Here is a 13,467-nt window from a genome sequence, read left to right as displayed (position 1 = left end):
GGACACTCACACCGTCAGAGGGGTCTTGTCCTGTTGATGAAAACTCACATGCATGCAAACGACTACATTGCTATTATAATAGCTGGTGTGATGCACTTATGGGATTAGTTTTACTTCTATGCTATTCTACTGCTACTATGTTAATATAAAGATGATGTGCGTGGGACTGAAGACAGGCGGCAACTAGAAAGACAAGAGCAGAGGTTAGTCACAATATACATTCACAGTATTCACATATTTACATTATTTACATTTTTACATATTTACATTGCCCTCATTGTCTTCATTACCGTGTCTGAAAAAACATATTTTTTCATCAGTGATTGACAAACACAATCCACCGTTCTTGTGGTTGAGTAAACTCGTGGATTGTAAATTGTCCACTGGTAAGAAAAATACCAACTATGTGTTCAGAAAAGTCCATAGTTTTAATCCCTTTGAATCTTAATTTTGGGCAGTGGTTGAATTTTGCGCCAGTGATTGACTAATACAATCTGGTTAGAAAAATATCAACTCTTTGTGTTCAAAAAGGTTTGAATCCCTTTAGTATTTAATTTTAAGGCAGACATGCGGTAACTATCAAGACAAGAGGACAGGTGAGTGAGGCAGCGCTGGGATCATTTCATCAGGTACTATTTACATATATACATATATACATATTTACAATATGTATACTATTTAAAATATATGCAGAGGTTACAATATTTACATATTTACAATATGTACATGTTTACAATATGTACATGTTCACAAAATGTACATGTTTACAATATGTACAATGTTAATTCTCTGGTTTGACAAATAAGGAAAATAGTTACCATCCTAAACAGAAACTGGGATCTTAATTTTGGCCAGTGGTTTCACTTTTATTCAGTGATTGACAAATACAATCCACCGTTCTCGTGGGCAAGTAAACTTGTGGATTGTAAATTGTCCACTGGTCGAACCTGAACCTATTTTACACACTATAAGATGCTGAAGTGGAATGTGTGTGTGCGTGTGCATTTTAAATTTGGTGTTTAAAAGAGCACAAAATCCCTTCATGGTTACTGAAATAGGTGGGCATCACAACCGATTCTACATCAAAGTGTGATGTTTTGACATAAACATGGTCAATTAGTGTACCCTTTTCTGTGGTTGGATGTTGGACTGACTGGCAGAACCCTTTCCTAGCCATGTGCTGATAGTGGAAGATTTTAACAAATTTTTATTAAAATCTCCCAGTATGACAATGCTGGTGTACTTCTGGTGCAACCAATCCAGCAGCGTGCCAAGGTGACCTTGAAACAACGCCATTGGATAGGAGGGTGGTCGATACACAACTGCTATTAACACACTGGGTGCGGAGCAGTTCACCAGTAAAACTTCCAAGTTGAAGTTTGGGGCGGAGACAACACTACAGTGCAGGTGGTCTGCAATGTACATGCCAACTCCGCCATGCTGTTGCCCTTGTAATTCTACCAAAGCAGGGTTACTGCTGGAGTAAGACAAATATCGTGGTTGGCTATGGAAATGATACCCAGGAATGGTTACACTGCTGGGTGTACATGCCGTTGGCAGCCATGTTTCTGTCACAGCGATGCACTTAGGCTGCAGGTGCTGTGTACATGCTGCCAAATCTGACGCATGTTTTGTCAAATTTTGGACATTCATCAAATAAATCGTGAATTGTGGTTGCACATGTTGTGGTGGTACATTTTTGCTCAAAAATGGTGACATCCTTCCTACAGCATCTTTAATGGCATTATTACAGTATATTTTTGCTGCATCAAAGTCCTGAATAATCAAACCAGTTAAACCTGTGACCCGACTCAAGGCTACATATGCCTGCCCTGCGGAGAACACCCTGTCCAGACACACAACTGCATTGCTCACGGTAACACCCTGGACTTTATGCACCGTGCAAGCCCAAGCCAGCTTCAGAGGGAACTGGTGACGCATGCCACCACTTTTAGTTACCTTTTCTTCCTTTGGCAGAATAAATGTACTGTCTTTTAGCGTGACGGACTCATTAGTAGTTTGTGCGTGCCTTTGTTTACCTACTTGGGCATCATCAAATTTTACATAGATCCTACTGTGAAATCTGTCATCCTGCTGGAAAAGAATGTCAGAGACAGTGCCACAAACCCTGTTAACTAAGCCGTCCTCAATATCAATGTTTTTGCAAAGCATTACACGAGCATCTTTAGCGATGTCCAGAGTTTCCTCTAAACACGTGTTGTAAACTTTGCTGTGGTGCCCAACTTTTTTTTTCTAATTTACCGGATTTTTTGTTTTGGCTGTAATCCTGAGCTTTTATTATTGTGTACTCCGGACAGATCCTGAAAAGCTGTTTTAGGTTGTACTCGTTTACTTGTTGATTGGTTGGAAACACATGTAACGCGGAGCTGACCTCACCCGTTTCGCGCTGTTTCAGAAGTTCTATGTCTGTTTCCAACAACGCCGCGCCTTTCGGATGTTTGCGGAGACTATTTAGCAATGCTGCAAATTGATTATCTTTTTGATGGACTATCGTTGTCAGTTCGACCACACGGAAAAGCTTTGTCCACAAGTTGAAAGTGGCGTCTTTGACATAGAGAGGCTTTCCTTTGACTGGCGGTAACTGGTAGAAATCACCGACGGCGATGATGCTGACGTTGACAAATGCAGCATAGTCACCGGTTTGCTTAATTTGTCGCAACCTACCACCATGAATGTATGTCAACAACTTGTGATCAACAATTGATATTTCATCGATTATCAAAATTTGGAGGTCCGCGAACTTGGCACGCAAGGAATTCACAGTTTCCTCACCCAGTGGTGTGTAAGGCAAACGGGTATCCTTGCCAATGCTCAAGGTGCTGTGTGCTGTGGATGGTTGTGGCATTCAAATTGTAAGCAGCAATCCCTGTTGGTGCAGTCAGACAGACAGAAATATTGTCTGGTTGCCGACACATTGTTGACAACAACCTGGTAGCCTCATATTGGATGGCTTTAATTACGTGGCTTTTTCCTGTCCCGGCACCACCTGTGATGAATAAATGTAATGGCTCGGGTTTTCTCCCACCTATTTTATCAAGGCACCACTGTCTAATTTTGTAAAAAATGTCCATTTGAGTGTTATTTAGGGAGCGGATCAATGCCAAGCCATCATTTCGACTCATTGACTTTTGTAAGTTTAGAGCGGTTCTATTTTCATTTGCCAAGTCAGGTATTACTTCTGCCTCTTCTTCGACCAACTGTTGCTGTTTTTTTCCGATGTTCTTCTTCGCACTGTAGCCTTTCCAACTCTTGTCTGGACACAGCAGACACCACGCATCCTCAGCAATACCGCTGTGATCAATAGATATTTGGATGCTGTCCAGTTCATCCCCGTCGTTGTCGAAATGTTGTTTATTTGTATCCACTATGGATCGAACAGAATGCATCTACCCATCATTTAATCGGACCGCACCATTGTCATAAAACTCTTCAAATGTTGGGCAGTTGGCAGGTCTTAACTGCAAATCCACCCGGCATGGCAGATACAACTGCAAAAGGCTACGATAATACAACTCGGGATTTTTGTTTGTGAAAAGTGCGCAGAGCGTACTACGGCAGGTTTGGTTCGTGTACGTTTTGTCACATGTCCGTAGTTGTTTTTAGGTTCAATTTTGGATGCCGACCTTTGGTGTTTGCTGATGATGCGGTATTCGGAAACCAATTGTGCCAAGCACATGTCATTGAACATGTCGTCGTTTGGTCTGTTTTTATAATGGTCGACAATGCTGGTCATCCACATGTCTTCCGTTGTTAATTCGGCTGATGAAGCTTTTTGTCGCAAAACACTCACAGGCAAACTCATTTTGACCACATTGTCCCCTGTTGGAACAAAAAACAACTTCGCGCGAGCATTCCTTAAGATGCATATTTGTCAGCCGGTAAACGGCCTCTTGTGCACACACGTCTCTATTGTGCAAGTACACACTGCCAAGACTTTTTAAGGCCTCTGTGGCACTGACGTTTGCCTGTTTGGATGCTTCTTTCTGGGCATTACTCAGCAGCAATCCAATCTCCCTCCCAGCTTTGGAAATATATGAGATTATATAAACCACGCACGCATACGCATCAACGACATACTGGATGTCCATATTAGCATTCCAGCATTTCAGCAGAGGTTTGCTCATTCAATCTCATTGATTTGACGCTTCATTAGCACTTCCGTACGATGACCCAAGCGGCGGTGTGCGGACTCGAAAGTATTTTGTGTTATACCGAGACTAATGAACAAATGTTCCACACTTTGATACGCGTGGTTCTCGTCAGCAAGCGCTTTTTTAATGGATGTCACAATTGCGGACGCGTCTTCTGCTTTCATGTTTGCGGCATTTTGGGATGCTTTTGGACATGTGCATGTTTAACACCGGTTGATTGGCTATCCTGACAAGTACATGTTTTTTGTCCCTGTCCGTCAAACTGATGGCTAATAAATGTTCGTCCTGACACGGGTTTGGGAAAACCGAAACGGCACACAGTGTTTTTCTTTTTGCATGTTTTAGAATGTCGCTTAGAATGCTGCTGCACAGAAGACACTGTTGTCTCTGTCAATCCTTCATCCTGTGTCTGCAATTCACAAGTAACATATCTATCAATAAAATTTGCGACTTCTTCATCCGAGTTAACGTCAATCCGTGGGGCATTCTCTACCCAGAACAAACAATGTACATGCGGGGAACCACGCTGCTGAAATTCCACCCGGTAAAAATAGTCTACAACTTTGCCAATCGGTTGGCTCGAAGACATTATCACCTCTCTTAGAAAGACATGCCACCGGAAATCAAACATCTGTGCAGCAGTCACAGGATTCCGTCGCAACATATCAAACCTGTCAGCCCACTCCAACTGTGCAGCCGTTTGCGTTCTTCTTCTCTCAAAATGCAGTCCAACAAGTTTTTCCACCGTAAATCAGCAGATGAAAAAGAGCAAAACCACGTGGGAACACCAAGTTGATGCACACAAGCCAAAATATTGCGCTGTGTACTCTGCTAAAAGGCTGGAGTGCCTCTGATGGGCTTCAGAAAACGGTAGCCCTGGTCACATTCCAACAATGTTTTTAACGACTCATCGTTGGTCAACAAATCCTTGGCCATTTTTGCCACCAAACCATCAATTCCTTTGCGTAAAGCAATGGAAATGCTCAACACCACCTGCACAAGTTCACACAAGTACTGAGCATAGAATATGTATTCCACATTCTGCCCAAATCTCTTATCAGCATGCATGATGCGATTATTGAAATATCGCGACGCCGTCAGCCTATATTTTCGAGTATCATGAAACGTGAAACGACCATGTGGAAACAACACAGGGAACCATCTAGCTTCATTCGAATGGTCAGAAAGCAACCTCACAGGATTATTTCCTTCTGCTGGAGCCACATTCAATATATTGTCGTAATACTGATCTAGCGCTTCCTGACCAATGTCAACTGGCATTAAACAAGTGTCCTGAAACATGTAGTGTTGCTGTCTATCATGGAGAAGTTGATCTTCTGCATCTAGAGGTGGTGTGACATCTACAGCAGGACCACTGTCCTCCACCTGAGAGGCATCAGGTTCCCTACAAAAGTCATTGACCCACTCCTCGTTGTACTCGATATCTTCGTAATGCACATTTGACACTTTTAAATACCTCAAGGCTTCTCGAATGTGCAGGCTGTCCACAAAATGGTACTCATAGTGTCCTTTGTAAGTCAGCTTCCTTTTGAGCTTGACACGGAGCATAGAGCCTTCCATATTGGACCGTGGCAACAAATTTGTCGTTTCAACAACATTGGCCGGAACACAAGTCACAGGCCCATGGACACCATTTTGGCCCCCTCTAGGCAATGCAAGCATTTTCATAAAGGGGATATTTAGTGCAATTAAATGCTGCTCTAAACTGTTCAGACAATCCAGCTCAGGAGGAATCGGGTCCACTCTCAAATTATTTGCCACACATTCAGGTGGGAATTCCCCTTTGCTAATCTTGTAATGGCAAGTGTAGCAAATCCACAGCTGCCCTCTACCAGACTCCACCAAGACACATGGTACTGTGCACTCTGCATTACATTGGTGCAAATACTCCTCATTAATGCACGTGTTCACAAGAGAAGCACTTGCACTACTTCTGCTGTAATGCTCTCTGTGACACTGCAGGACCTGATGTTTAAACATCAACCTATGGCACACACAGCAGACAAATTGGGGCCCATTCTTCACGTTCTATAAAATCTGCTCAACAACAACATCAAATTCTTCCTCTCGCAACTTTGCAGCATGCCTTCGTGCCTTGACATCTGCAATGACACGCATTTTGTGTTCTACATTACTGAGATATTTCTTCATACTGGCTAGTTTGACACTGGCCCGGTGCCTTGTATCTATTTTATATTTTTTGATGCTCTGCATCTTGACCCTGTCCCGATGCAAGCTGTCACTTCTATACTTACTCACACTACACATCTTGACCCTGTCCCGATGCAAGCTGTCATTTCTATACTTGTAGATGCTAGATGTTTTAACTCTATTTTTATGAATGACATAATTTCTATATTTTTCAACACATCTTCTTTCTCTGCCTAAAGACTGCTTGTTCTCTGCAATTCTTCATAGTCATTAGTTTCTTTGTCTCCCTTATGCACATGTCAGCGACATATTTACATTTTTTGTCCAGGGCCCTTTTCCTTTTTAGATATTTGAACGGGCTTACAAGTGGAACCATGGACTGAAAAAAGTGGGATGTGTCACGAATTACGTGACGTTCCCTTAGAGTAGTATACAACTGATCGCCTTCAACAACAGCCATGTCAAGATCAGCAGTATCCCACAACAAGACATTTTTAATACTGTGTAAAGCAGTGGCACATAAGGCAATCGCCATACACTGTGTTCCTGCATACTTAAACCTTGTATTACCTTGATGAAATGACCCTTTGACCACCTTTTGTAACCCACCTGTTGGTACCTCCACTGGTGACAGTGAAGATACTTCTTCCCTACCTTTTGTTGCAACTGCACAATCAACAGCTTGGGCAGCCCTGGGTGTGCGTCGCATACGGAAACCCTTCTTTCGTGGCATCTAAAAGAAAAGAGATGAAATCAATGTCAGTTCACACACCATGTACTTAAGCTTCTAAATGCTCTTTTCCATGCTCTCTGGTTACCCCGTGTGTGCGTGGGTTTTCTCCGTGCCCCCCCATTGGCAATGCCATATTGTCCATAGGCAAGAAAGTGAGTGTGAATGGTTGTCTCTATGTGCCCTGTGATTGGCTGACAACCAGGATGTACCCGCCTCTCACCTGAATACAACTGGCATAGACTCCTGCAGCAGCGGTAGAAAATGAATGAATATATCCATATATTTTCTGTGCTGCTTATCCTCACAAGGGTTGTGGGCATGCTGGAGCCTACCCCAGCTGTATTCTGGCGAGAGGTGGACTACACCCTGCTCACCAGCCAAGCATGGGTCACAGAGACAACCATTGACAGTCACATTAATGCCTATGGACAATTTGGAGTCGCCAGTGGGGGAGGGGGTACACGGAGAAACACAAACGCATAGAATACATGCAAACTCCACACAGAGATAAAATGATAAATCAAACTTTGTCAATAAATACAACTATTATGCAGAAAACAACATAAATAAACACCAGCTGTGTGTTTTACTGCAAGAGCACCATCTTCCCCCACCCCCCTCATATTGTGTGCGTTTGAGTGGGCACATGCACACTTGGGTGTGGCTCTTTGGATGAATGACGGGGTTAATCATTGCAAACAAGAAAAATGAAGAAAACGTAAGGTGGGCGTCTTCTCCTCCACAACAGCATCTCCCGGTGCAACGCGGTAGTGGTTTAGATGAGTGACGGGGTTAAAATCATTGGAAACAGAGAAAGCTAAAAAGTTGAAAACCTACGGTGCGGTGGCTTCTCCACACAAGCAAATCCCAGGTGCTGGTGAATCGCGATAATGCTTTTATGGTACGCTATCTCCATTTAGCACAGGTCACAGAATCGTTACCTTTAGGCTAACGGCTCGTTTAAGGTGCGGCAACAACGAATACAATTTTAGCTATACAGCGTTAAGCTCCGACCGTTCGTGTATCCTGAACAAGCGGCCTACGTGCAGCACCGCCAAATATAACTTGAGCTATATGGAGTTAAGTTCCGACCGTTAGTGTATCCCAAACATGCAGTTATCGTGCGGCGACACCAATGACAACATACAAATACATAAAATTATACATATAGAGAAAAAACAAAGAAAAAACAAAATGGAGTTAAGCTCCAACCGGACGTGTATTCCTGCGGATCGCGCTCGGTGCTCATTCTTACAAATGAATATATTTCAGTTTACTAAGTCTATTAAAAAAACTCACCTCTATGTCAGCAGATGAAATCCAACACAATGGCACACTGCAGTTTCCGGCGAATGAAGGTCCTTTGTCTTTTTTAGGCAATGCAAAAAGCGTTCTCTCTCGAAAAGTTTTCTGTTCGGTCGAGCAGAAAGGGGGGGGGGGGGGGGGCACGCGAAGCAGCATTTATAGCACCATGCGACCACACCGTTGGAGAACTGACCAATCGTAGCTCACAAAACCAACCTGTCAGGCTCCGCCTTTGGATAATTGGTCACCGAAACAAACAACCTATCAGCGATTGTCTGATTGAATGTAATTTGAAAGTTGGGTGGGTCAATATTTTGAAAATTGACCAATCGTGCCTCACTCACCTATCAATCGATCAGCTATTGGCGGAATGAATGTAATTTGAAATTGGGCGAATTAAACCAAACCATGTTTACGTGGACGAACGGAGGTAAAACTAGCCAATGGCATTGCGTGCTCACTGTATAAATAAGCAGAAGTGCGACTATCGCCATAACGATGAACAGGACTCAGAGGACAACGTTGTGGCTCATCGGCAGCTCCATCGTGACCCGGCTGGAAAGACACGTCAGGCGATATCGGCGGGACCCCAATTTCGGGCTCCCTTGCCAAGTCACCTGGCATGGACAAGGCGGCAGGAGGTGGGAACATCTGGTGCCTTTTATACGCCAGAAGTTGCAAACGGGAGCAACACCTCCACAGTTGCTGCTCATACACCTTGGTGGCAATACTGTAGTTTTGGCTACGGCGGCCAACATTGCTGCCAGCTTCTCCTCAAGATGATTGCGGATCTCGACTAGATCATCCACTTGCTACCCGGCACAGTGGTGATGTTTTCGGATATCTTGCCCCGTTGGAACTGGCGTTACCAGACGGCACCCACAGGACGTGGACTGGACAATGCAAGGAAAAGGATTAACCGAGTCCTTGGCGGCTTCCTCCGACAACGCGGCATGAAGCGCATCCCGCATTCCAACATCTCCGTCCACGACTTGCTTGCCGACGGTTGCCATATCAACGAGAGGGGAAATGAGGCGCTCTACCTCAACTTTCGCTGAGAAATTGCTGCGCATCTGCAGTAGAATCACCACAACGGCTCTTTTAAGAGCCAACCACTTTTCCATAAAGAGCAAAATGTTCCAATGCAGTCCACACACCGCAACGCACTGCTTCAGAATAAAACGTAAACAAATGGTTGTCGAATGGATCTGACCGATTAGAATGATGTACAAAATACTACACTCAGAAAATGACCCAGAGCCTTATTAAATATAACAATAATAACGTTTACTAACTTAGTAAAACCTCTGAAAATCATTTAATCGCTTACATAAATAAATGCTTAAGTCCAGCGCTTAAGCTTGGTGACGTAGACCGTCATGACGTGCCCCATTCGCGGCTATTAAACTAATAGCGACCTCGTCTTCCTTCAAATACGCTGGGTGTTGTTTTTTTAATGTCACCGCTATTCTGTTCGTAAGCTAACTTTAGCTATGTTTGCTAGCCACTAAATTGCTCAGCTAACATGGTTCGTTGAGCGAACATACTTTAACAGGTAACGGACCATCGAACCGGAAAAGTTAAGCTTTCACCGCACTCTCTTTCTCAATGTGTGTACGCCGTGTTTTGCTTGGTTTTACTGTGTGTTTTTGTAACATGACGTGATGTCGATATGCTCTGATGGGAAACTCTTGTGGGAACAGCCGAGCTACTTCCGGAGCTCATTACAAATGTAATACAAGAGTATTCAGCATTCGTTTTCTACCGCTCACCCTCACGAAGGTCGCGGGGGGTGCGACCTAGAGTCTACTTAGAATTAAATTTGCATGTTTTTGGAATGTGGGAGGAAACCGGAGTACCCGGAGAAAACCCACGCATGCACGGGGAGAACATGCAAACTCCACACAGAGATGGGCAACAGTATTCATTAAAATTATTTATTCATGGTTTCATATACAAAATATTAATTCTAATTATGAATTACTGCATGTTTTCCTGCAATTATATTTGGAGATATAATTAATGTCAATGTGCATTTTTGGCAGGCAAGTGATTAGCGTGCAGACCTCACAGCTAAAAGATGCCAGTTCAATTCCACCCTCGGTCATCTCTGTGTGGAGTTTGCATGTTCTCCCCGTGCATGCGTGGGTTTTCTCCGGGTACTCCGGTTTCCTCCCACATTCCAAAAACATGTTAAGTTAATTGGCCATAGGTATGAATGTGGGTGGGAATGGTTGTTTGTCTATATGTGCCCTGTGATTGGCTGGCCACCAGTCCAGGGTGTACCCCGAAGACAGCTGGGATAGGCTCCAGCACCCCTCGCGACCCTTGTGAGGATGAGCAATCGAAAATGAATGCATGAATGAATGTGCATTTTAATTCATTCTTTAGAACTGTGGATTTAAAACACAATCCAAAAATGATGTACATGAAATTAGACAGCACTTTAAAAACAAACCATTGTAACACTATTTATGCTCCTTTTTAAGGTGGCGGCCCGTGGCCTGGCAATGTAGGCGCTGCACATTGGAGGATACTTCAAAAGGGGAGCTTCTCAAGCATTACCAAGTCAAGCACAGTATTTATGGTTGTGGCTGTAAGTACCCCGTCTTCATTTAAGATGTCCTTGCTCCCTTAAAACATGGAACAGTGGTGAAGTGGTATTCTTCCTCGCTATCCTCCAGGAGCTGAACCAAAACCAACTAATCACCAATTAAAGAAGAGAGACAGCCCAGTCATTAAGGACTTGATGTGGAGAACTTTTGCACATAGAGGAACATACGACATACACATGAGCATCAGTGACATGAAGCACAGGTGGCCTACCTTGTTTAATGTCTCACAGGTGAGTATTTGGATCGTTTGTGTTAAACACATTATGGACTGTAATCAACTACTGTATGTTTCACAGTTATACTTAAGTATGCACTTCACTTTTTGTTGTCACTGGTTCTTTTGTCTCTTCTTTCATATCTCTCAGGTTGGTGCAGAGTTTCTAATGCTCACAAAACAGAAGGGAGGCAAAAGGACATTGCGGTAATTGAACAGTCTTACTCATCTGTATTCCTAAGGAGAAGCTTACACAAGTGCAGCTTCATCTTGGAATGCCAAACAAGAAACTACTGCAGGAGGTTGAGACACGATGGAACAGCACATACTTAATGCTGCAACGATTGGTCGAATTAAGGGAGCCAGTTGGAGCAGCATCCGCAGGGCTCCAACACGACAGACCACTCCTGACAACTGATGAATTCACCATTGTTGGAGGGTGCCTTTCCCTGCTGTCTCCGTTTTATGATGCCACAGATGAGCTGTCAGCAGAGAAACATGTGTGTGCCTCTAAAGTTGTCCCCCTCTTGAAAATGCTTGAGCAAACTCTTCAGGAGGAAGTGACAAAGCCGGCCTCAGTAGTTGCACGTGAAATGGGAGAGCAACTCATAAGGCTCCTCCGGGAGAAGCTCCACACTTTACAATCAATGAGCATCATGTCCCTAGCTACACTCCTGGACCCACCATTTAAAGTGATAGGCTTCTTCAGCCCAAATAAGGCATCAGAAGCGATCAAGCGGCTGACCTCTGAGTGTGCCACGTTGATAAGGTCCAAACAGGACATTCCCCAAGCATCTACTTCTCATGATGACACCGGAGGTAATCTATTATTTTGAATGTTGAAATCAATCATTCCTTTCAGAACACTTATTCACATGATATGTGGTTTCTTCTAGGAAGCAAACTGTGGCAACGTTTTGACACGAGTGTAAAGGAGGCACAGAAGACTCAAAACGTGACAGCAGATGCCACGGTAGAGGTCCAGCGCTACATATCGGAGCCAAATCTGAGCAGGATGGAAAATCCTTGGACTACTGGGAAAGACAAAAAACCCTGTACCCCAATTTATACATGTTGGCTTTAACCTATTTATGCACGCCTGCATCCTCTGTGTGTTAGAATAAAATGGAGATAGAATGAATATAGTATTAGTTATCACCCTTATATGACACCGTGCCATGCGAAAGAATTTTCTCAAAGGCCGGAGAGGTTGTATCAAAAAAGAGGAATCGCCTCAAACCACAAATTGTTGAAAAACTATTACTTTTCAATAAAATGTCCAACGTCTTGTCCAAGTTACACAAGCATACATCTTTAGCACTTTAACTGTCCTCTGCCTGTATGAGGCCATGCCAGGTAACATAAAACCATGATGAAGCAAGCCATATCACATGATGCTGGAAGCATTTATTGACATGAAAACATTCAGCATTTCATATATACTGTATATGTTTTCCTACATGTTTTAGATGACTCATTTGTCAATGAAAATTGTGGAGTACATAATTATAAGAGCCAAAACATATGAATTGCTGCCTGCAATTGTATCCAAGGCCAGCAGGTGTGTCGTGTGCACATGTAGCTTCAAGAAATGAATCCATTCTCGAACCAGTTGACTGAAATGGTTCCAAGCCTCATGGGGCTTCATCACACCAACACTAGCAAAAACTAAACTAAACAGCCAAACAAGAACAACAGCATGGTGCAGCCTGAAGTCTGAAGAAGGGGCAGGAGAGAGCTGTTGGAGGTGGAGCCCTTTTATCCTGGGAGCCTCCTCCCAGGTGCTGCACATCAGGCTCGGGTCCCATGGCAACCTCAGGGAAGCAGCATGTTAATGACGGGTCACATGGAACCCAAACAGGGCCATCACAAGGGAAAGGTTTTAATCATAAAGCTGTGATTTTACTTTTGCTTTTACTATCAGCTCTGTTTTTACCCCCCAAAGACATGTGCTTTTAGAACTGGATTGGGCCATCATTTATTTCCTTTGGGGCTCCAAGTGGGAAAGAGTGAGGAGAGACATCCTCAAAAGGCCAAAGGAAAAATGAGGAAAAGGAGTACCAGATCTCCAACGGTTCCTGGGAGCAAGATACTCATCCAGTACACCCAAGACCAAAGCCCTGGCACGACAAGGATGGGCTCCTACCTAAGAAAGCTAAAACTGATCCCAACAGACCTACGAGTACCTGTGGCATTGTTTAACACCAGCATACAACATTCTAACTACATTTATAGGTCAGAAAACTGGTAAAAGCA

The sequence above is a fragment of the Doryrhamphus excisus genome, chromosome 2, assembly GCF_030265055.1.
Source record: "Doryrhamphus excisus isolate RoL2022-K1 chromosome 2, RoL_Dexc_1.0, whole genome shotgun sequence".
NCBI classification, from domain to species: Eukaryota; Metazoa; Chordata; class Actinopteri; order Syngnathiformes; family Syngnathidae; genus Doryrhamphus; species Doryrhamphus excisus.
This window is presented reverse-complemented; position numbering follows the sequence as displayed.